The sequence below is a fragment of the Ricinus communis genome, chromosome 2 (assembly GCF_019578655.1).
Source record: "Ricinus communis isolate WT05 ecotype wild-type chromosome 2, ASM1957865v1, whole genome shotgun sequence".
Taxonomy (NCBI): Eukaryota; Viridiplantae; Streptophyta; class Magnoliopsida; order Malpighiales; family Euphorbiaceae; genus Ricinus; species Ricinus communis.
The window spans coordinates 14,207,481-14,230,504 of record NC_063257.1 but is presented as its reverse complement, the minus strand read 5'-3'; the positions used below and the strand labels follow the sequence as shown (position 1 = coordinate 14,230,504).

The 23,024-nt window shown below is 37.7% G+C and overlaps 1 non-coding gene across 1 annotated transcript; it reads right to left on the bottom strand.

Annotated features, from left to right (window-relative positions):
• Window positions 1–7,209: 7,209 nt before the first annotated feature.
• Window positions 7,210–7,316, bottom strand: LOC112534744. Its single transcript, XR_003079006.2, has one exon. It is a non-coding gene; the product is annotated as a small nucleolar RNA R71 (small nucleolar RNA).
• Between the last annotated feature and the right edge of the window lie 15,708 nt (window positions 7,317–23,024).

The following is a 23,024-nucleotide window of genomic DNA, read 5'->3' as shown; positions in this document are numbered from 1 at the left end:
AATTGAAACATATACACCCTTTTCCTAGAATTGGATGAACAGCTCAAAGTCTTGATCTACACTTTAGCTGATCTCTAGAATTGCCTCTTGATTTGCTCCATAACTCCTCTTCAATCTTCAATCTAATCCCAGAATCACGAATCTGACGTTAAAAGGTGGAAGCTGCCTTGAAATGCTTGAAACGCATCTAGCAAAATTACAAAGGAAGATGAATAGTCAAAATCGTCGATTCCCTTTCTCTTTTTGGCTCGTTCAATTTATACTATACGTAAATACGGGCCATGTCTGGGTCGTGTTGGTCTCCAAATGATAGAATGAATTGAATCGAGCAAGGGCATGTTCTAGCCAGTGTCACCGACACTACCATGCTCATGATCCTAGCATGGGTGTGTTTTGGCCTGTGTTAACCAACACGGGCCGTGCTATGGGGCGTGTTATCCTCGGGAACCGTGTTGCTTCAAGGTGCTTATGCTACATGGCCCTTGGAATTTCTACACGGGCTCCAACACAGGCCGGGTTGACTTTCCAAAAGTCAACCCAAGGTCAAATGCCTCTGATTAGGTTCCTTTTCGCTCGGGATTATTCTAAAATTGCTCGAACACTAATGATAGACCTATAAAATCTCCTAGAATATGAAAGGACACAAAACACAAGTGATCTTGGAATAAAAGCACAATAAATGCTAAGAAAATGCATAATAGAATGCAAGCAAACATGTGTAAAACTATGCACATCAAATCACCCTACACTTAAGCTTTGGCTTATCCTTAAGCAATTAACAACTCAACTCACAAAATCGCAGTCAGCAAGTCCTCAAAGTTCATGCCCCTAGGCCATAACAATTAGCATTCAACACATCTTAAAAGAAACTCAATCGTAAGTCAAGTTGTAAATTATAAGCAGAGAATGGAGATAATATCAATGCATGAATAATTTAAACAACAACTCAATAACAAACATCAAGAACCAATGCCTCACAGGGATCACTCAAAGTGTGTATAGGGTGAGAAACAAATCCCTCAAAGCAAATGCAAAGAACCCGCTTACCATAAGCTTGCTCATAAATCCTATCTCCGCCACTGCGAATAAATGAATACCAAAATCAAAGGGTCTTTACGAGGGTTGTAATGGGGCTAAGGTAAAGGTATGGAGATTTGGGAAAGAAGTGTGAAAATGCTGGAAATTCTTGCAATAAATAACAATATATACTCAAAGGATTAAATGCCCTAAAATACAAAATATATTCACTAAATCCTCAATTTGTAGAATAATGCTCGAAAATACTCTCAATCGAATAAAGAGAATAAGAAATAAAGAATTTTCTTGTTTGTTTTTTTTTTTTGGTTAACGAAAACTGAACTAGCAGCTTATAAGAGAACTGTTGCATACAACTGAATAAAGTAAAGAGCAAAAATATAGTTTGGATTGAAGGGAGCATCTAAAATATCAAAAGGATTTAGTGAATCACCAACATAGCAAATTTTAATCCCAAATAAGAGAGCAAATCACAAAAATTTCAACATAAAGGTAAAAGAAAGATAAACTGAAAAGGCTAAGATGTAAAGTGTGAAATGGTGTAAAACGAAGAAAAGGGTAAAGGCTCAACCATGGCTAACTAATGGAAACACAAAGGATAGGCTTTTGGCCAAGTGTGGTGAATCCTAAGTTTCCCAAATCATCTCATGGTATTCACAAATTCATGTAATCTCAACAAGCATTATAGAGCAAGTTCTAGAAGCAAAGCCAAGTACAATGCACGCTCAAATAAGAAATATAAAGAGCATATGTAATATGAATGCTCAACTGGCTCAAAATCTCACATTTGAAGTGTGGCATTAGTTGTAATTGGTTCTTAACATTATTAATTGAATCATCACTTAAGAAACACATGCATATGACATAATCAACCTTCTAAGTTAAAATTTGACAACTCAAGAAACAATTAACACCGATTTAACCCGGTAGAGTTAATGTATTAAACACCATTACTTATTTTCCAAGGACAATGAACAATAAAGAAAAGTAACTGCAATTCTATAAATTAAATCATCAATCAGCTCAAAAATAGCAAAACTCAAGTGCATGTAAACATGGTATCCTAACATCCTAACACTATAAATCATTAGCGATAGCAATTTCAGACACATTCAAAAGTCACAAGAAAGAGAAAAGAGCATATGGTTTTACCCACCCCACACTTGAATAACACATTGTCCTCAGTGTAAAACGAAGTGGGTATCCCGAATGGGATGTACAAGTAAGAGAAGCTGAAGCAATAAAATTTGAGTACATAACATGTATGAAAAATAAAGTAAATAAATGCAGAAAATAAAAGAAAATCTGGTGGAGACTACCCTGATTATCCACCGAGGTTGGTGGAGTGAAAATTAGTGCATCTTGTACAGGAGCTGAAATTGGAAAATACAGAAATAACAGAAATTGAAAATGAAATTAAATAAAATATGAAAACTAAAACTAAGAAAATATTCCAAAATCAAAGATCAAAGTGTCAAAAACATAAAATAAAAGTTGGGGTGCCTCCCAAAAGCGCTTCTTTTTTCCTTGAGTCATTTAGCTGGACTCGTTGACCACTCCCTGCATGTGCGAGTTTAACGTGTATTGCGGTCCAATCGCGAGGTTATTCATGTCATCCATAAGAATCCTGGATGAGCAATAAGTGTGGCTAATCCTTGGAACATCAGCAATCCTCTAAGAAAATGCTTTTTGGTATTGCCTTAGAGAAGGCATTGTCATCTTCCTCAGCTCGGATGTCAAGTCAGCAGCTAGAATGACATGCAACCTGTTATCCTCATATAGATATGCATAGTTGAGATGCTGTGGGAGCTCTTCCAACTCGAGGACTGGTGGTTCCTCAAGTGATGGCCTCAACTTCTACATACCTACCCTGTCAATCACAACAAATTTATCAATATTGTTGCTTGGCTCATTTGCTAACAGAAACTCAAGCTACTCCGACACTTCCTCATTTGACAGCTCATGCTCATCTCCTATTGGCAAAGTAACTTGTAAGGGGTCTTCAACTAATATTTCCTGCAACTGTATCTCAATAGCATCATCAAGTACATTAATAGCACACACAGTATCATCATGATCTAAAGACTATCTCATAGAATTATTCAAGTCAAAAGTGACAGTTTCATCCCCCACCCTAAATTTTAGCTTTCCATCACAAACATCTATAATTTCCCTAGATGTTGTAAGGAAAGGTCTACCTAGAATCAAAGGTACACTACTCTCACTGTCCATCTCTAAGATCATAAAATCAATAGGAAATATAAATTTATTTACCCCTAGGATACTTAATAGACCTATCAGCTAACTGTATGCTCATCCTAGTGGGTTTAGTCTCTCCCAGCCCCAACTTTGCAAACAAGTTGTACGGCATTACATTAATGTTAGCCCCTAAATCAGCTAAAGCATCATTAATAGATAAGTTACCTATAACACAAAGAATAGTAAAACTCCCTAGATGATGTTGCTTTTTCGATAACTTGTTCTAGAAAATTGTCGAACATTTCTTGTTTAGTGTCACGCATGCGAAGTCCTGAAACTTCCATTTATTGCTAAGAATCTCTTTTAAGAACTTCGCATACCTAGGCATCTACGAAATAGCTTCAACAAAAGGTAAGTTCATGTGCAGTTGTTTAAATATCCAAAAATTTACCAAACTGCTGCTCGACTTACGCCTGCTTTAACCTAGCAGGGTATGAAATTTTGGGCTGGTATTCCCTCAATCGAATCTCCTTTGCCTCTTCCATCTCTGGTTCCTTTGCATTGGCAGCTTCAACTTCCCTGCTTGAATCTGCATGTGCATCAACATCATTATTAGAAACTAGAGAAGAACTCGGAATATACTTACCTGACTGCAACGTAATTGCGTTCACATGCTCTCTCAGGTTGGACTCTGTATTGCTAAGCATAGTCTCTGGCTGCCTCTCAGCCTACATCCTAGAAATCTGGCCAATTTGAATCTCTAAGTTCTATATGAAGGCCTGTTGATTTCTAAGAGTTGTGTTTGTTTGCTGACACTTATTCTCTAAAGTGGACACAAACTTCATCATCAACTCCTCTAAATTGGGCTTCTTCTCCTAGTTCTGAGGTAGTTGAAGAAGAACAGTCTATTGTTGGGGTTGCTGCTGGTGCAATCGTTGAAATCCTAGTGGACCCTGGGTATTGTTATTCTGCCACCCAAAGTTAGGATGGTTTCTCCACCTTGGGTTGTATGTGTTGCTGTAGAGGTTGTTCTGCTGCCCGGGCGCATTTCCCATATAATCAACATGTTCATGATTAGCAGAAGAAGATAAAGAAGAAGCAAACATACCTTTCACATTACAGTTTGCATTGTAGTGCGGGCCACTATAAAACTCGCAGCCAATCTATGCTGTATGGACTGGCATTTGGAGTCGGTCGATCTTCTTAGCCAAAAACTCCACCTGAGCTGCCAAGGCTGATGTAGGATCTACCTAGTTCACCACTCCTTGTCATCCTATCCTACTCCTAGAAGACTGCCATTGATATGTGTTCATGGCCATCTCCTCAATTAAATTCTGCGCCTGCTCTAGCGTCTTACTATTGATGGCCCTACCTACAGCTGCATCTACCATCTGCCTTGTGGCTGAGTTCAAGCCACTGTATAAGTGTCAATCCTATATGTTTATGTTTATTGTGGTTTCATAGGTGATCTACACTTATTTTGGTGTAATTTTGATGTAGGTATGAGTTCTTAGAAGTTTGGAAGCCAAGGTAAAATTTGAAGATTGGAGCTTCAAAAGGTAATCTTTCAGTTTTGTAGATCGGTCGATTTCGGAGGATTGGAGCCGGCAATGTGGAAGGAGTCTTAGGATGAAATGCTCCAAATTTATAGCATTTTGACTATACTTCAATTTTGCAATTGGAATCAGGCCACTTGGTGCTAAGAGGAGGGAGATACAAGCCTCACACTAAGGAGCACTCCGAAAGCTGTCTCAAATGTAGCACTAAATTGTCAAGGGCATTTTGGGCAAGAAGAAAATGATGGAATCATAAAAATTATAAAACATAGAAATTAGAGTAGACATCTTAAACTTTATTTTAGGCTCAAGAATTCCTCAATTCGGGGTTCGGAAGTCCAAGATACGCCCATTTAAATTTAGGTCATCTACTGAATTAAAAAGAAGCAATAGAGAATTTACAGGCCGGACCTAGGCTAGACCAAGGCTGATCCGGTCTGCTCAGTTCAAATTTACATAAAGAAGCCGAGATTGTTTTTCAGGCCGGACCAACCTAGTCCGACCTGCATTGTTAAAGTGCACTCCAAACCTTGCTTGGTTCAATTTTGGGCGATTTTGGTTTGTTTTTGGAGTGGTTTGGCCCGGTTTTACTAGGATTTTGAGGGTTTTTTGCTGGATATAATAAAAATACTCCCTCATTTCTCATCAGCCTCCATCGATAAACATATTAAGAGACTACACAAGAGCTAGCAGAGATCAGAGAGAAAAATAGAGAGGTTTAAAGAAAAAAAATCTTAGCTTTAGTCTTGGTTTTCTTAAACTTCTCTTTGATTTATTTAGTTTTGAGTTGTAATTGCTACATTTACTTGATATCAATCAAAGTTTAAATATTTTCTTCTTTGAATCCTCTACTCTTAAGCTATCTTTAAGGAATTAGATGGGTAATATTCTTCTATTTTTATTTTATTTTCCTTATTTATGCTTATTAATGATGTTTAGTAAGTAGTTTATTAATCCTAGAATGCATGAAGCCTATTTCCATCAATGAAGCAATGATTTGAGTTGTTTGTGTTGTATGTCATTTTCTCTACCTTAGGGGTTTTCTTTGGTATTTTAATTGTGCATTTATTTTGAATGGCCATCTCTATAAATGTTATTTTGGAGAATGATTGTATTGAGAAATATTTATTGTTCTTGGACATACAAATGAAGATATTAATTGGCTTGATTGTGAGAGCTTTTAGGTTGATTAATAGGGTTTGATGGGAGTGTTTGCTTAATCAAGTGGTTTAATATTGATGTGTGATGAGAATTGACATTAGCATTATAATGCTTAGGGTTTTAAGTCTAGAGATAGATTAGGGCTACAAAACCCTAATTCACCTGTAGTAGAGAATTGGCATTTAACATTATTAGTGATTGTTGCTTGGCTTTATTGATGGTATACGTGGATTGGTATTCTAGGATCTTTGTTTATTGATTGTTTTTAATTAATCCTAGTTATTTTCATTGTTTTACTTATGCTTGCTTTTAAATTTCCATGTTGCTTTAGTTAGTTAATTGCTTTGAGATTTGATTGGTTATTGCTTAAATTAAGATTAGTGCATTGTGTTAGGATTAATTATTGATTACTTTGATATTGTTTTAGTTATTTAGATTGTTTATAGTGCTTTAAACCTCATTTTTGATTGCTTAAATAATTAGTTAAATCCTAGATTAATACTTGAAACCACTAACTCCCCGCGGGACGATATCTTTTTACTACTTGAGACAACCGTGCACTTGCGGTACGACTAAGTTTTTGGCACTATTGCCAGGGAGTCGGTGCTTTGTTTTGATATTAGTTAAGGGTTTGATTATTAATTTGAGCTTTTACTTTTATTTTCTTGATAGTTTTGATAGTATAAGTGCTTGTTGCTTTATTTTCCTTGTTTGTCTCTTTAGGTGCATGAACTTGCCCCCTAACTTTGACCTGAAAATAGAGAGGACCTTATCCCGTGTTCAAGTTACAAGATAAAATTTTGAAGCTTTGTTAAGAGAAGAAATGGATGAAGAAGTACCTCCGCCTGGTAGGGGAAACGGTGATGCTCATGGTAATGGGAACCAACAAAGACCACTTCGGGAGTATGCTATGCCAAGCCATACTAGAATTAAACATCCTATCCTAGGGCCACCATTAGCTGCCAACAACTTCGAGTTGAAGCCGACACTAATCAAAATGGTGCAACAAAACCAAATTGGAGGCAATGGGATAACAGATGAAGATGCAAATGCACATCTCCTTAGCTTTTTGGAGATATGTGCCACTATAAAGCTCAATGGTGTACCACTCGAAGTAATCCAAATGCGACTCTTTCCTTTCTCACTTCGAGATAAGGCCAAGTTGTTGCTTTTATCTATGCCACCAGGTACATTCAATACTTGGGCTGAAGTATCACAAGCTTTCTTGAACAAGTATTTTCTTGCAACTAAGACGGCTAAGCTTCGAAAGGCAATCACTAAGTTCTCCTAAAGCCATGATGAGTCCTTATATGAGGCATTGGAGTGGTTTAAAGACTTAGTGAGGAGATACCCCCATCATGGTCTACCCGATTGGCTAGTAGAAACCTTTTACCAAGGTATATCTCCTCAAACAAGATTGAGTCTTGATGCAGCGGCCAATGGTAGTTTGATGAACAAGACCCATAAGAGGCTATGGATTTGATTGAAGACATGGCATTGAATAGTTTCCAATAGGGAGGTGGTGACTCAAAAGTAGTGAAGAAGCAAATGGGAGTGTTAGAGGTGGATAGCCTAACGGCTATTAATGCTAAATTAGATACTTTAGCAAGGAGAATGGACAAGATGCAAGTCAACTCAGTTGCCTCCAATCAAGCCTTAATTGCAATGTGTGAGCTCTATGGAGGAGTTGGACACACAAGTCAACAATGTGAAGTTGGTAATCCTTTCTCTTCAAGTGGTGGGGAGAGTGTGAACTATGTGGGGAATTCCTACAATCAACAACAAGGGGGCAATCCTTACCCAAACACCTACAACCCGGGCTAGAGGAACTATCCAAACCTATCTTGGGGAGGGAGCCAAAACCACAACCAACCTCATTTCAATAAGAACCAGGCCAACAACCAACAAAGGCTACCTATGCAATACCAAGCCATAACAAACCACCCACCCATACAAAACCAATACCATCAAACACAAGACCAAAAACCAATACCATCAAACACAAGACCATAAACCTAATATGGAAGCAATGGCTAAGCAATAAAAGATGATAGAGCAACTTACTCAAAAAGTTGACCAATTAGCCACCCACAATAAAATGCTAGAGACACAAATAGCCAACCAAGCTAGTCCTTCGAATTCCAAACCCCAAGGAAGAATTCCAACCCAACCCAAAATTAATCCCAAAGGCTATTGCAGTGTGGTTCTATTGAGAAGTGGTAGGGAGTATGAATCATGAGTTGGTGAGGACACATCTCAAGAAGAAAGTTTGGGGGATGGGGAGACTAAAGAAAAAGTTGAAGATAAGACTAATGAGGTTGTGGTTGAGAAATGGAGCAAGAAGATTGAAGAGAGGGATCATGTGTTATTAAAATCCTATGCCAAAGAAGGGAAGCTAAAGCTAGATGAGGTCAAGCCGAAGAATGAGTCAAAGCCATATGTTCCTCCTTTGCCATTTCCTCAAAGGCAAGAAAAGCCTAAGTTGGAGCAACAATTTGGGAAATTCCTTGAAGTAGTTAAGAAGCTTCATATCAACATTCCATTCTTAGAAGCTCTCTTACAAATGCCCATCTACTCCAAGTTCCTAAAAGATATTATGAACTATAGAAGGAAGCTAGAGGAGGTGGAGACCGTTGCTCTAATCGAGGAGTGTAGTGCTATAATCCAAAACAAGCTTCCACCAAAGCTTAAGGATCCTGGTAGCTTCTCAATCCCTTATACTTTTAGTTCTATTACTTTTCACAAAGCTCTTTATGACTTGGGAGCTAGTGTGAGTTTGATGCCCCTATCGGTGAGCCAAAAGTTGAACATGGGTGAGTTGAAGGCAACTACCATCTCTCTACAATTGGTGGATGGATCAGTGACATATCCTTTGGGCATCCTTGAGAATGTCCCCATCAAAGTTGGAAATTTTTTTATCCCGGTTGATTTTGTAGTATTGGACATGGAAGAGGACAAACACATTCCAATCATTCTTGGGAGGCCATTTCTTGCTACTGCCGGAGCCATTATAGATGTGAAGCTTGGCAAGCTTACTTTCAAGGTAGAAGATGAAGTGGTAGAGTTCACTTTAGACAGAATTGATAAGCAACCAAGTGTGAATGAGGTGGGGGAATGCTTTAGAGTGGATGTTATTGATGAGCTTGTTCAAGAGGTTTGGGAAAAGAGGATCCCTAAAGATCCACTAGATGAGTGTTTGCAAGTTGATGAACAACACTTGATCAAAGGAGTCTTTGCTTTGTGAATCATATGGAGGCCAATCCACCCTACCCAAGGAAGTTTGTGCCCACTTTTGAACCTTTAAGGAGGGATAAGGATCTCAAAGATAAAGATAACTGTGAAGCTCCAAAGGTAACTCTAAAACCACTCCCCCAACAATTGAGGTATGAATTTCTTGACCCTAACTCTACTTTTCCTTTCATTGTGAATAATGAGTTACCATTTGATGAATTGGATATTTTGAAGCATGAACTTGCACCATTTAGAAAGTCATTAGGATACACTATTGATGACATTAAAGGCATACCTCCATCATTGTGCATGCACCATATTCCCATGGAGGATGGTTTTAAACCATCAATTGAGCCTCAAAGGAGGTTGAACCAAAACATGAGGGAGGTTATAAGGAAGGAAGTTCTTAAGCTTCTTGATGCGGGAATCATCTGCTTGATTTCTGATAGGAAATGGGTGAGCCAATTCAAGTTGTGCCTAAAAAGGGAGGGGTAACAGTTGTAGAATTCCTTAATTTGGAGTTCGGAAGTCCAAGATGTGCCCCTTTAAATTTAGGTCATATGCTGAATTGAAAAGAAGCAATAGAGAATTTACAGCCCGGACCTAGGTCAAACCAAGGCTGGTCCGGTCTGCTCAGCTCAAATTTCACATAAAGAAGCCAAGAGTGTTTTTCAGCGCGCTCCTGAAGTTACTTGGTTCAATTTTGGGTGATTTTGGTTCGTTTTTGGAGTGGTTTAGTCTGATTTTACTAGGATTTTGAGGGTTTTTTGCTAGATATAATAAAAATACTCCCTCATTTCTCATCAGCCTCCATCGATAAACATATTAAGAGACTGACACAAGAGCTAGCAGATATCAGAGAGAAAAATATAGAGGTTTTGAGAAAAAAAATCTTAGCTTTATTCTTGGTTTTCTTAAACTTCTCTTTGATTTATTTAGTTTTGAGTTGTAAATGATACATTTACTTGATATTAATCAAAGTTTAAATATTGTCTTCTTCAAATCCTCTACTCTTGAGCTATCTTCAAGGAATTAAATGGGTAATATTCTTCTATTTTTATTTTATTTTCCTTATTTATGCTTATTAGTGATGTTTAGTGAGTAGTTTATTAATCCTAGAATGTATGAAGCCTATTTCCATCAATGAAGCAATCATTTAAGTTGTTTTGTTGTATGTCATTTTCTCTACCTTAGGATTTTTCTTTGGTGCTTTTATTCTGCATTTATTTTGTATGGCCATCTTTATAAATGTTATTTTGGAGAATGATTGTGTTGAGAAATATTTATTATTATTGGACATACAAATAAAGATATTAATTGGCTTGATTTTGAGAGCTTTTAGGTTGATTAATAGGGTTTTATGGGAGTGTTTGCTTAATCAAGTGGTTTAATGTTGAAGTGTGACGAGAATTGACATTAGCATTATAATGCTTATGGTTCTAAGTCTAGAGATAGATTAGGGCTACAAAACACTAATTCATCCATAGTAGAGAATTGGCATTTAACATTATTAGTGATTGTTGCTTGGCTTTATTGATGGTATAGGTGGATTAGCATTCTAGGATCTTTGTTTATTGATTATTTTTAATTAATCCTAGTTATTTTCATTGTTTTACTTATGCTTGCTTTTAAATTTCCATGTTGCTTTAGTTAGTTAATTGCTTTGAGATTTGATTGGTTATTGCTTAGATTAAGATTAGTGCATTGTGTTAGGATTAATTATTGATTACTTTGATATTGTTTTAGTTATTTAGATTGTTTATAATTTGTGCTTTAAACCTCATTTTTTATTGCTCAAATAATCAGTTAAATCCTAGATTAATACTTGAAACCACTAACTCCCCGAGGGACAATATCTTCTTACTACTTGAGACAATCGTGCACTTGCAGTACAACCAGCAAGCCCCTAAACTGTACACTCTGCTGCACCATCTGAATGACATTTGGCTTAATTTCAAAATTATTCACTACAACAGGTGGCCTCAATATACTAGTGTGCGTCCCCTCCAAGGAAGGTCTAGTAAACTCATATATCATCCTGTTTGCTTCAGCGATATTGTTGTTGTTGTCTCCCATATTTACTGGTGTATGGACAGGAATCTCAATTTGCTCCTCCTCCTCCACGTCCAATCGCTTCCTCAGCTGCCTGAGGGATCGCTCTAGTTCGGGTAGAGGGTCTACTAGTGCAGGATTAGAACTCCTAGTCATAAACTACCTGAAATGAACAGGGCAGCAACAACCCAAACAAATAAATTAAAGAGTAAATGAATAAAAGAAATGACAAGAAAAGCATAAAAGAAAAATGGCTAAAGTAACAAATAGAAAATTTCATTCTAGTTTTCAAACAGTCCCTGGCAACGGCGCCAAAAACTTGATGCAATGCTTATGCAACTACAACTAAGGCAGTGAACCTATCGATGCAGCCTCGCACAACGACAAGTATTAAAAATATCCTATCCCTCAAAAAAGTGAAATCCTAGAGTTACTACTTTGTTTCTTGTTATCTAGCCTAAAATTAATAACAGAGGTTTATAAATGTACTAATGATTAAAAACTAAATTCTAAGTGTAATGCAAGAATGAATGAGCAAAGAGAATAATCAAGACAAGAAAGCAAACCCAAAGAGGACCTAGACTAGTTGGCAATCAAATAAAGGATAATAGATTGTTGAGTTTGATTATGCTACCCGTGGATGGATTGTAAACTAAATTTGGTTTCCCTTTCAAGGCAATCGAATTCCTAAATCTAAGAACCTAAAGTTGGAATCTCTTCTTAACGATTGATTATTAAGTTAGCCTTATGCTTTAATCTACCTCCATTAAGCTTTGTTAATTCTTAATCTGGCAAATTAATTAACCTTACCTAAAGATACCAACAGTTGGCTCTGGTTGACAAAAGGAGGATGAAAGGCCCACACAATATGTAGTTATATCAGAAATAAATAGCCATAGCATTCAATAAGTAAAGCTAGGAAAGATAAAAATCAGAGATTTAGTGTTGAAACACACAAGACCTATTGTGCTTCAGCCAAGAAGGAAGTACAAGCCTAATTAGGAAGGGCCGTATATAGTAAAGAAAATCCTACCTAAAGGTGCCGCTAAGATCTTGGACCAATCAACCTGGACTATCTTAAGAAATACCATGTATAAAAATAATAGAAAAAATAGCATGCTGATTGAAAAACCAAAAAGGGCTGGTCTAGTAAAAATCAGGGCAATGAAAGAAAATAATCAGTTAAGAAAATTTGAAAAGACTGGTTGATGACAGGAGTTGTATCATGAGAAATCAAAATATATCCATTTGGGCCTTTACTAAATGAGACCCAGTTTTTCTTTAAAAAGGATATCCTTCAACTTTTCAAGAACCAACAACGGGTCTCTTTTTCCGGGGTAGAATTTACCAAAGAAGGTTGATGCAAGCCTACTCAAGTAATCTCATAAGTAAACGCCTGTTCGCATTGCAACTAATAGAAAAGAAACAACTACTAGACTAGACTAGTAGTTGAGTGCTCCTTGTTGTTCGGATCTTGCCCGATTTTGAGCTTCCTAGGCTCTTATCTCACTGGAATTGGATTCTTGGCTAGCTGAACTAGCAGCTCATCTGATCAACTTCCATTCCTGTCCTGCCTGGACCGGTGATTCAACTCTTTCAGACCCTCCCGCCCTACCTCGTGGGAAAGATGAGTACTGGACTGGTAAGAGGGGACCTTGCAAAATAAAATTCCTCCCTTATCCGATCAACCATCTCCACCAACTAGTTTAGGGGCAGGGTATAGTACTAAAGGTCCTCGGACTTCCAGTTAGTCTTTCTTTTCAACAATTGTTCACTGTTAGATCTCGCCAATACAACCCTAAGAAAGATATATCTTATTCTCCTATTTGCCAAGGACTCCTTTGCTTTCTCATTTGAGAAAGCACAAGCTTTTGACCTAGCCCTTTACCTTTACTCTAGCCTAGCCTTGGGAGATATAACGATAAGAGAGAGATAGATTTATTGTTGTCCTTGGCTGGTAACACTTTCCTATGACCATTACCAGTCCCTTATCTTGTAGTCCCCGGACTTAAGGAAGACAAAACAAAAAAGTGCCCCTTCTAGTGAAAGCGATGAAAGTATAATTGTGCTCCAGTTTTTCAGGTAAAGGTTATACAGTGAAGAGCCCGGTCAAGGCGACCTTATTAAAGAGAACATTCAGGATATAAAAGCCTATGGCAATCTCATCCTTAGTTGCCGAATCTAATAGAGGATCGGTAGATTCCTTTGTCGCATATAAGCTGAGAGGAAGATGCAGCTATTGAGAATGTTGTAGAAGAAGTTCTTGTCAAAAGAGAGTTCTCTTTACGGGGTTTTCTTTTTACGCGCTTCCCTAAATTATTTAGAATTCTTATCAAACTTATATATGTATATTTATTACCTTGCACACTAAATAAAAAGAAAAAACTAAGCTAAAGTCCTAAGTGAAATGAATGAGATCTAAAAAGAAGAATATTTTCATTTTCTCCTTTTCTTTGCATTTGCATCTACATCTTTAGAATTGGTAACTAGCTCTTGAGTCCTCTTAAACCTCACAAATCTAGGAAAACTGGTAATTTAAAGCTTGACCCAAGCTTTGTAGTTATCGTCTGTGATAAGATCGCCTTTGAAGTCAAGGTTATGCTCTATGTTTCAGTGAGGCTATAGTCTCTCCATCTTGTCTGAGTGGGAAGCCTTTAAATTTAGAAGAGAATTCCAAAATCTATTGCTTTTGCCCATGTTGTTAGCAAAGTCTTGAAGGTGTGTAGAAAGTGGATGCCCGCAATCGAGGTAAAGGCACACAATTACCATACACCTTAAGTGTGACATGCCTAATTCTCCACCAGGGACAGGACCATCAAATAAGTGTATCTGGGATTTCCTTCATCCAAGAAATCCAACCATCATGGTCCCGCGGTGTAACAACTGATCAAACTTGCACATGCTTCGGCTTGTATTTATCATTGTTCCTCAGGATGGTCAGTATTTGGAGCTTTTCGCGCAACTAAATCTGCAAAAAAGAAAAGAAAAAGAAAAGAAAATGAGCAAGCTAAGTTGAAAACCTGAAAGGGCGACTTAGGAAAAAATAGGGTCTGCTAAGTTAAAAACTCGAAAGGGCGGCTTAGGCAAAAATTAGGACAGAAGCTTGGTAAGTTGAAAATCTGAAGGTTCAGCTTAGGCAAAAGTTAAGGCAAAAATAACAACAGAAAAGAGATTTGGTTTTATACCTGTAAGAGAGTGAGGTTGCCTCCATACCATTGATAGGCTTTATACATATCTAATCCAATGATGGATAAGCTAAGTTGAAAACCTGAAAGGGCGACTTAGGAAAAAATAGGGTCTGCTAAGTTAAAAACTCGAAAGGGCGGCTTAGGCAAAAATTAGGACAGAAGCTTGGTAAGTTGAAAATCTGAAGGTTCAGCTTAGGCAAAAGTTAAGGCAAAAATAACAACAGAAAAGAGATTTGGTTTTATACCTGTAAGAGAGTGAGGTTGCCTCCATACCATTGATAGGCTTTATACATATCTAATCCAATGATGGATATGGGATCTGATCCATGCTCCACTTGATCAATGATGCTAGCAATCCTGATATCTCCCCTTCTCTGAAGAGAAATTAGCAGAAATTGGGCATAAAGGCAAAAGCCCAGCATCTGAGTCCAAGCAAGTATTCCTTATTCTTTCTTCTCACAACAAGAGATTAAAGAAGTAAGGGTAATGGGCTCACCCACAGAATGGAAAAGTACTTTAGCCGGGGGCATTTCAAAATGTTCCACTAGTTTGCTAGGAAAAGGATCATCAAGCCTTGGCAAAGCAATCAGATGAAAGGAATGTGTAGGACTTTCAAGAATGGCAGAAAACTCTTCAATCATGGGGCATAGTTCTTGCCCATTGAATCTAAACACATGGTCTCTTGGACACCAAAAGTTAACAGGGTAGCCGGTGTCAGCACCCATTTTCCGGATCTAGATATCGAGAAAATTATAAAAAATCTAATGATGAAAGTTATTGCATTTCTTGAGTCTCAAAGATTGAGAAACGGATGAATTTGAGAAAAGGATGGAAATAATTGGACTTAGAATTACTTTTCTAGAATAAATTTGGATGCAATTGATAGAAAAAATAAAGTTTGAGGGTAAAATGACAGTTTTTACAATTTTAGAGACTAAATTGTAAAAATATCTAGAATTTTTGCTCCTTAGAGCCAATCAGCTCTACACAGAGCCGATCGGCTGAGCATAGAGTCGAATCGGCTCTATGTAGAGCCGATCGCCTTTAGCTGATTGGCTGTTTTCCAAATCTAATGTTATTTTATGTATATTTTTCACCTAAAACGCCAATAATTGGTAAGAGTAAGTTTTTAGAAGGTGTTTATGATAATTATTGGGATTTTAAGTATTTTTATTATGATAATTGTTTGAAAATAAAAGATTTAATCCCTTTTTATTTGATATTAATCTAATAAAAAGAAGAATAATTAAAGTTTATTTTTAAATAATTGAACAATTATTAGTATTTCGTAGGATTCTCTAACCCTACTCCAATAAATAGAATAACATGGCCTAAGTCTAGGTTAGCGACACTGATTAATTACGAGAGCAAGAATTCCCAAAAGTTGCCAGCTATATCGACATATCTTTAGCTAGCCACCAAGAAAGAGCTCCCAAATTTGTAAACCCATTAAAGAATGACAAAAACTTTTTGAATATCCTAAAAGTAGAACTGGATTCCCAACCGCTCTTTGATACAATAGCTTCCTCATTTCTTAAGACTCGCAAAATGACAACCAATGGTGACAACCTAAGGGTTCCCCAACATCCACATCATCAACATCTCTTTTCCAATTGCTTCTTATATATATTTTTGTTTATAGAAATATATTAGGAATTTTTTTAATGTTTGTTCCACATGATTCTACTAGAATTCCTTTCCACTAAACATGCTGATTTTATTGGATTTTAAATCTGATAATAAGAACACTTAGGGTTTTAAATCTAATTTGATTGGGTTTTGGATTTGATTAGTTAATAGTAAATATAATTAGATTATATTTTCATTCTTTTGTTAATTTTACATATTTCTAACTGAATTTTTCTCCTCTATGCATGTGAGAATCGGTTTTAGGAGCGAGAAATTAAGACATAAGCTTAATAACTTTGAATATGGGCTAAATTTTAATAAAATGGGCTAGATTCAGGTGGACCTCACATGTAGTAGTGCTTGATGTATAATATATATAACTACTACATTTATAGGGAATAGCCCATTAAATAATAAAATTAAAGATAGATATACACAAATAAGGAAGTTGGCTTCCAGATCTATCTCTAGATTTATGGCGTAAGCTTCCTTATGAAATTGAGAAACGTCACTCATTAGTAAAAGTGTTCCTGTTACCCCGGTGGCAACTCCCATCTCTGCGCTAGTCTCTACGACTAGTTAGTGTGTTTCTGATTAGGTTGAAAAGCCTTGTAGTGTCATAGTCTCTAAAGACACTTGCGTGCACGTCTGAAACTGCCGCCCATAGTAGCGACTCTAATAGGGATAAGAGAAGATGATTCCAATGTATGTTTGTCTTTAAATTTATTATGTAACAATGATTCTTGCATCACTACACTTTCACACATTGTGCACTTTGGTTCTATAGCCCAAATAGCATCGATTAGTAGTTCTTTGGTTCCATTCAAACCTTGGAATTGCAACATTAGTTAACCATCACTCAAATGTAATGAGTGAATTTCCTTCGTTGCATGGATCCTTGAGTGGGGAGACGAGCCAATGAAGAATACCTCTTACTTGTGGGACCCTATTATCCTTACCCAAGACTCAGCTCACGGTAATGATAATAGTAATCTCTCCTAGGACCCCTTGTTGCTTGCTATTTGAGATGTTTCTCCTTATAAGTACTTAAAGCCTACATATTGGAAACCCTTGGCCTAAGAACATGTGGAATCAGGCCCCAGGCCCAAAACATGCAGGCTCCATACTTACACTGAGAAAGATTGCCTTATCTGTTTTAATCTACTTTGCGAGATTATAGCATGTGCGTCGGGCCTACTATCCCCCTGTTGATAGAAGCCCAAAATCCTAGGGAAGAAAGACTCACTATGAACCGTGTGCAGGAGTAATAAGGTTGGAAGGATGCTTTGTATACTAATTGTGTGCTAACCCTTTTTCTCTTCTATCTTTGTGCATAGCACGTGCATCATTCATCTCATGCACTACACACATCATATTAACCCTTTTATTTTTAGCCATATAGACACTTCTTTGGGTTGGAGAAGATAAGATAGTGGAAGGGTAGACAGGATACCAATCTCACCAAGAATCCGAACTGTGTTAGAGCCTCTTTAAAAGCTAAGACATCAAGCTTCCACAAGTGATGTGCGTAAAATACACACATCTAAATGAGGTTTTTAAGAATGATTTTATGGACATTTGGATGTGAATTGGTCCTAACACTCACCCTATACATCTGTTTGTGTGCATTAGGTCCAAAAGAAGTCAAAGAATGATAAAGGGAAGAATTGGAGCATAATTGGACGTCAAAGCTGCCAAAACAAGCTAAGTAGGCGCATGAGGAAGCTGAACATGGCCGTGTTGATTTCAACACTGGCCGTTTTCCCAACACGGTGACCAACATGACCGTGTTGGGTACATCAAACATCAAAGAAAAGGAAGTTCTTAGGGAGCACGCCCACAGAGAGTAACACGGGCATAAACACCAGCCCGTGTTGGGAACCTGAGCATCAACCATGACCATGTTAGGCGGCGGCGGGGAAATTAAATAAAAGAAAGAAGAGAGGAAAGAAAGAAGAGAGCGGGGGAGAACGTCCCAAACCCTAATTTTTCTCTCCCTAAGGGTTTTCTGAGCTGGAACCAAGGGAAAAGGAGACTTGGATCAAGGTTTTAATCAAATTCCCTTCAAGGATTGAAGATTGGGCGAGGTTCGTTGATTGGTTTTCAAATCGAGTAAGGGGAACAAGGATCGATTCAAGATTGAGCAAGAGGAATTGGGGCTGTTTACTCTCATCCAAGGGTGTAATCGGGTTTTCTCTACCTTTACTCATTGTTGTAATTGAATTCTTGTGTATTTTGATAATGAACATGATTAGCTAGATTGATTAAATCCATTGGGATTTCTTTACTATGTTGGCTTAGTATTATATTGTTGGATTGTTTGGATTAGTTTTGTATTCTTCTTGCTTTCAGTATTAATAAGATAATGCATTGTTCATGAGACGTTGTGAATTGTGTGTTTAGATTGCTTTGTGTGATTGAGAAGTCCATTTGGCATTTGGAATTTTGAATAGCAAGAACTGGTTAATAATCGCTTAGAAATAAGGATAATTAACTAGCCGGATTAAGAATTAACAAAGCTTAAGAGAGGTGTATTAAAGCTTAATGCTAATTTAAGAATCAATCGTTAGGAAGAGATTCCAACTTTAGGTTATTAGATTTAGGAATTCGGTTATCTCGAGAGAAGCGAATTGATTAAGTAAATCACGGGTAGCATAATTAGATTCAACAATCCTTTATCTTTTGTTTGATCGCCAACTAGTTTAGGTTCCTTTTGGGTTTGCTCTCTAGCCTTAGTTATTTTAGTTATCAATTACTCTTGCATCTCCCTTAGAACTTAAATTGTAGCTATTAGTTAGTTTAGAAAGTATTCATCACTCATTTTAGGTTAATATAACAAAGAACAAAGGAGTAACTCTGGGCTTTCACTTTTCCGAGGAATACGACCTTGATACTCGCCATTAGTGCTAGACTGCATCGATAGGTACACTGCCTTAGATTGTAGCTAACACAATTTAGCCTATCAACAAGTAAGACTGAAGCTACATCTAAAATGGCCAACGAAATAACTAATGAACAGGATTTTGAGATCCTTAAGAATGTTGTTACTGACGATCTTTGGGGTATGATCCAAGAGGAACTCCAACAACTTTTGGCTAGAATGTTTACTAATCAAGTCCCACCTACTGCTCCGATTACACTAGCTAATCCCTCTGCTACTATTCACCTAGTGGTAGTTGTAATTGAAATTGTTGTTGCAACCGTTACTGCCACTACTACTACTGCCAATGCTAATGCCGAAGACCTTGCTAGAAGGGGAGTGCCTCAAAAGTTATAGGATTTTAACGAGTATATCCAGTTCCAAGCCAAAAGGGAGATAACCCTTGCTATGAATAAAGTTGTAAGTGGCTTAAGCATCCAGCTTGACAAGATGTAAGGTGTGCTGAAAATCAAAAGGTTGGCACCCGACCTATAATTTCAAGGAATCGGTGTTGACTAGTGAGCACAAGCTATCTGCGAAGTTTAGAGTGCCTGAGATAAACAAGTTCAACAGGATTGGTGATCCAAAGGTTCATCTAAAGCAATAAATCACCATCATGTGAACTACACAGCTGAGTAGGACCCAAATTGTAAAGTTATTTGTACTGTCACTAAAAGGACCTGCTGTAAAATGGTATCATACTCTGGAAAAATCCATTAAAGCTGAATGGCGTGATTTATGTTAGTCATTTGTTAAGCATTGTGATTATAATACTTAGTTGGAAGTCTCAATTTGAGATCTTGAGTCTACTAAACAAAAGTCGAATAAGTCCTTCTTCGATTTCTTGACCAGGTGGAGAAACAAGGCTGGGTTGATGAAGAACAAGCCTTCTAGAAAGGATCAAGTTCGTATGGTGGTCCGGAATGTTCTTCCTAGTTGGGTCAAAAGGCTTCAAATGATGAACCCAAAAACTTTCATGGACCTATATGATAATGAACCTCAGGTTGATTGAAATTAAGAATGACAAGAAAAAAACTGTGCGGACCGGTGGAAGGCTGAATTATCAAGCTGGATGGAGCAGGACTTTAGATGTGAATGTTGTTCAGTAACTGAGCAAGTTCTCCAACTTCAGGCAACCTCTTTCAAATATCTTTGAGAGGTTAGTGCATAATGGGATGCTCTAACCAACTACCCTCAGAAACCCATCTAACCCAATTGCACCTGGTTACAAACCTAACACCTAATGCAAGTTCCACCAAGCACCTGGCTACCATATAGATAACTGCATCCGATTGAAATATGAAATTCAAGACCTTATTAATGCCGACAAACTAACCGACCCAAACCAGCCCAGTACTAGAAGAAACCCACCACCAAACTATAACAACACACCACCAACAAACCAAGTGTCTATGATCACCCTTTAGTGAAGAGGAGGTCATGAACTCTTTCGAGGACATACCTCGACTTAAGTTAGAACTAGAAACCAAGCTAGATAGCCCATAAAGAACCTTCATCAAGCTGGAGCACCACTATCCATGGGGTTCCATCACCTAAAATGGAGCAGGAAACTCAAGCCCCAGCCGCCTAAGAATAATCCTAAACCTCATGATGGTTAGTATTGGGAGTATCACCAGGATTTTAGGCATGTGATGGACCAATGCAACTATCTCAAGCATAAGATCCAGGACTTGATTGACTGTGAGGAATAGCGAGTTAAGCAACTTCCTTGGTATGAATTTGAAGATCTATTGGGACAACCTTCGGGCAAATTTGATTTCAAGGTCCGCTTTCTAAGCCTCATTTGGCCAACATCTGACTTAAGGACATTGTGCCAAGTGGCTGGAGGTCAGATGATGAAGCAACCTATGAGACTTGTATTTTAGAGGTTTAGAAAGAAGGAAAAAAGAAGTTAGTCATGGCTATAAACATTTGGTATACTTCTAGAGATGAGTGAAAGGTCCAAGATGTTGGAGCAAAGGATATATGGGCAGCCATCGACTCTAATAAAGAAGTCGAGTCAGTAGATAAAGACACAGGGGTTCAAGAATTGAAGTAGCTCAAGAAAGCCCCTGAAGGGGATAATGGTTTATTGGAACAGCTGAAGAAAAAAAAAGAAGAAAATTGACATCTGGGAGCTGCTAATGCACTCATCAGATCACAAAAAGGCTTTAATCCAGGTGTTGTCTAGTATAAGCATTAGCACAACGGCTAACCCTGAAGAAATTATCAAAATGGTAACTGATAAGACCACCAGGATTATCACTTTCTTAGATGAAGACTTACCATTTGAGGGAAGAGACCCAAACAAGACTCTCTATATAGCAGCAAAAGTCAAAGGGAAGAGGATTCCATGTATGATGGTAGATGATCTTTGTATGTCTTTCTCACATACTCCCCGAGCTGAGGATGACTGGGAAAGATCTGAAGTAGTGGGATATGGTGATAAGAGCTTATGACGAGACAAAGAGAGACATGGAAGGAACGTTTTCAGCACTAGTAAAGACGAATCCAATTGAATCTTGGGTGGAGTTCACTATCTTGGACATCCTAGTAACTTTTGCATTGTTATTGGAAAGGCCATGGTTCCATGCCTTAGGAGGAGTTCCTTCCACTATGCATTAAAAGGTCAAGCTCCCTCATAAAGGTGAAATAGTAACCATTAACGTTGAAGGAGGTAAGGTTGTCTCGGCTATTAAGAAGCTGTGAAGGAGATTGAAGCCCCCTATTGGGTTCCAAGTTGTTGTTCTCTACGAGGACTACATGGACCCTAAAGTAGCTAGCATATTCAAAAAGATGGATTTCATACCTAGAATAGGGCTAAGAAAACTAGTAGAGAATTGCAAGGCTGCTAGATTTCAAAGGTCAGAAAACTCGGCACGGGCTGGGTTACCATGACGATGAAGATGAGGGCAAATCAAAAGGTAAAACTCTAAAAGACGTATTTGTCTAGGAGTACAAGACTTACTCTAGCCAACTCGAACCTATTATAATAGTTGGGATTGAGGTTTTGAGATTTAAGATATTCAAGAATCTGATTGTCGACAGGATGTCAAGTTGAGCATCAAAGAAGTCCATGAGAAGGTCACCACCACGGTTGAGGAACTGAAGCTAGAAGAATTCGCCGATCTGCTTGAGAAGCTGAATCAATAAGAGCTAGCTGCCATGATAGAGGAGCAAATCATTAATGTATTCTATGACGATGTAATAACGCCCAATCTTTATAAGAACAATAATTCATTTATTTCAAAGATCAATGACATGAAGAATAATTTTGCTTACTTTTGCAATGTTTTTCCTTATGGTAGTGTGTATTTTGATAATCATGACATATTCATATTTGACATTAATTTTATATAAAATGATTCATTTAATTTAGGCACAAATAAAAATCCAAGGAACATTGCGATAGCTCATGATATAACTCTTGAAGAAAGGAGAGAAAAGGAGAGAATTAAAGAAAATAATGGAAAAAAGAAAAAAGGTATTTGCTCAACCTTACAATGACATGCTAGGGTTGGATAGGAAGATAGTAAAGCACCAAATTCCAACTTATTCGCACGTCAAGCCAATCAAGTAGAAAAAATGAGGAGATTAAGGCTGGAATGGATGAAGAAAATGAGGAGATTAAGCCAATTAAGCAAAGGTTGCTAAGCAGGTAAAAGCTAATTTCCTCGACGTAGTAGACTATCCCAAATGGGGCAAACATCGTCCTAGTCCTGAAGAAGGATGGTAAGGTAAGAATGTGCATAGATTATCGAGATTTAAACAAAGCATGCCCTCAGGATGACTTTCCTCTTTCTCACATAGAGGTGATAGTTGACAGTGTCACTTCAAGCGCAATGTACTCTTTCATTGATGGTTTCTCCGAGTATAACCAAATCATGATGGTAGTGGTAGACAAGCTTAAGACGTGGTTGATCACTGAGCGGGGACATACTACTACAAAGTTATGCCTTTTGGACTAAAGAATGCAGGGAAAACTTATCAGAGAGCAGCCACCACCTTGTTTCATGATATGATTCACAAAAAAGTGGAGGTGTATGTAGATGA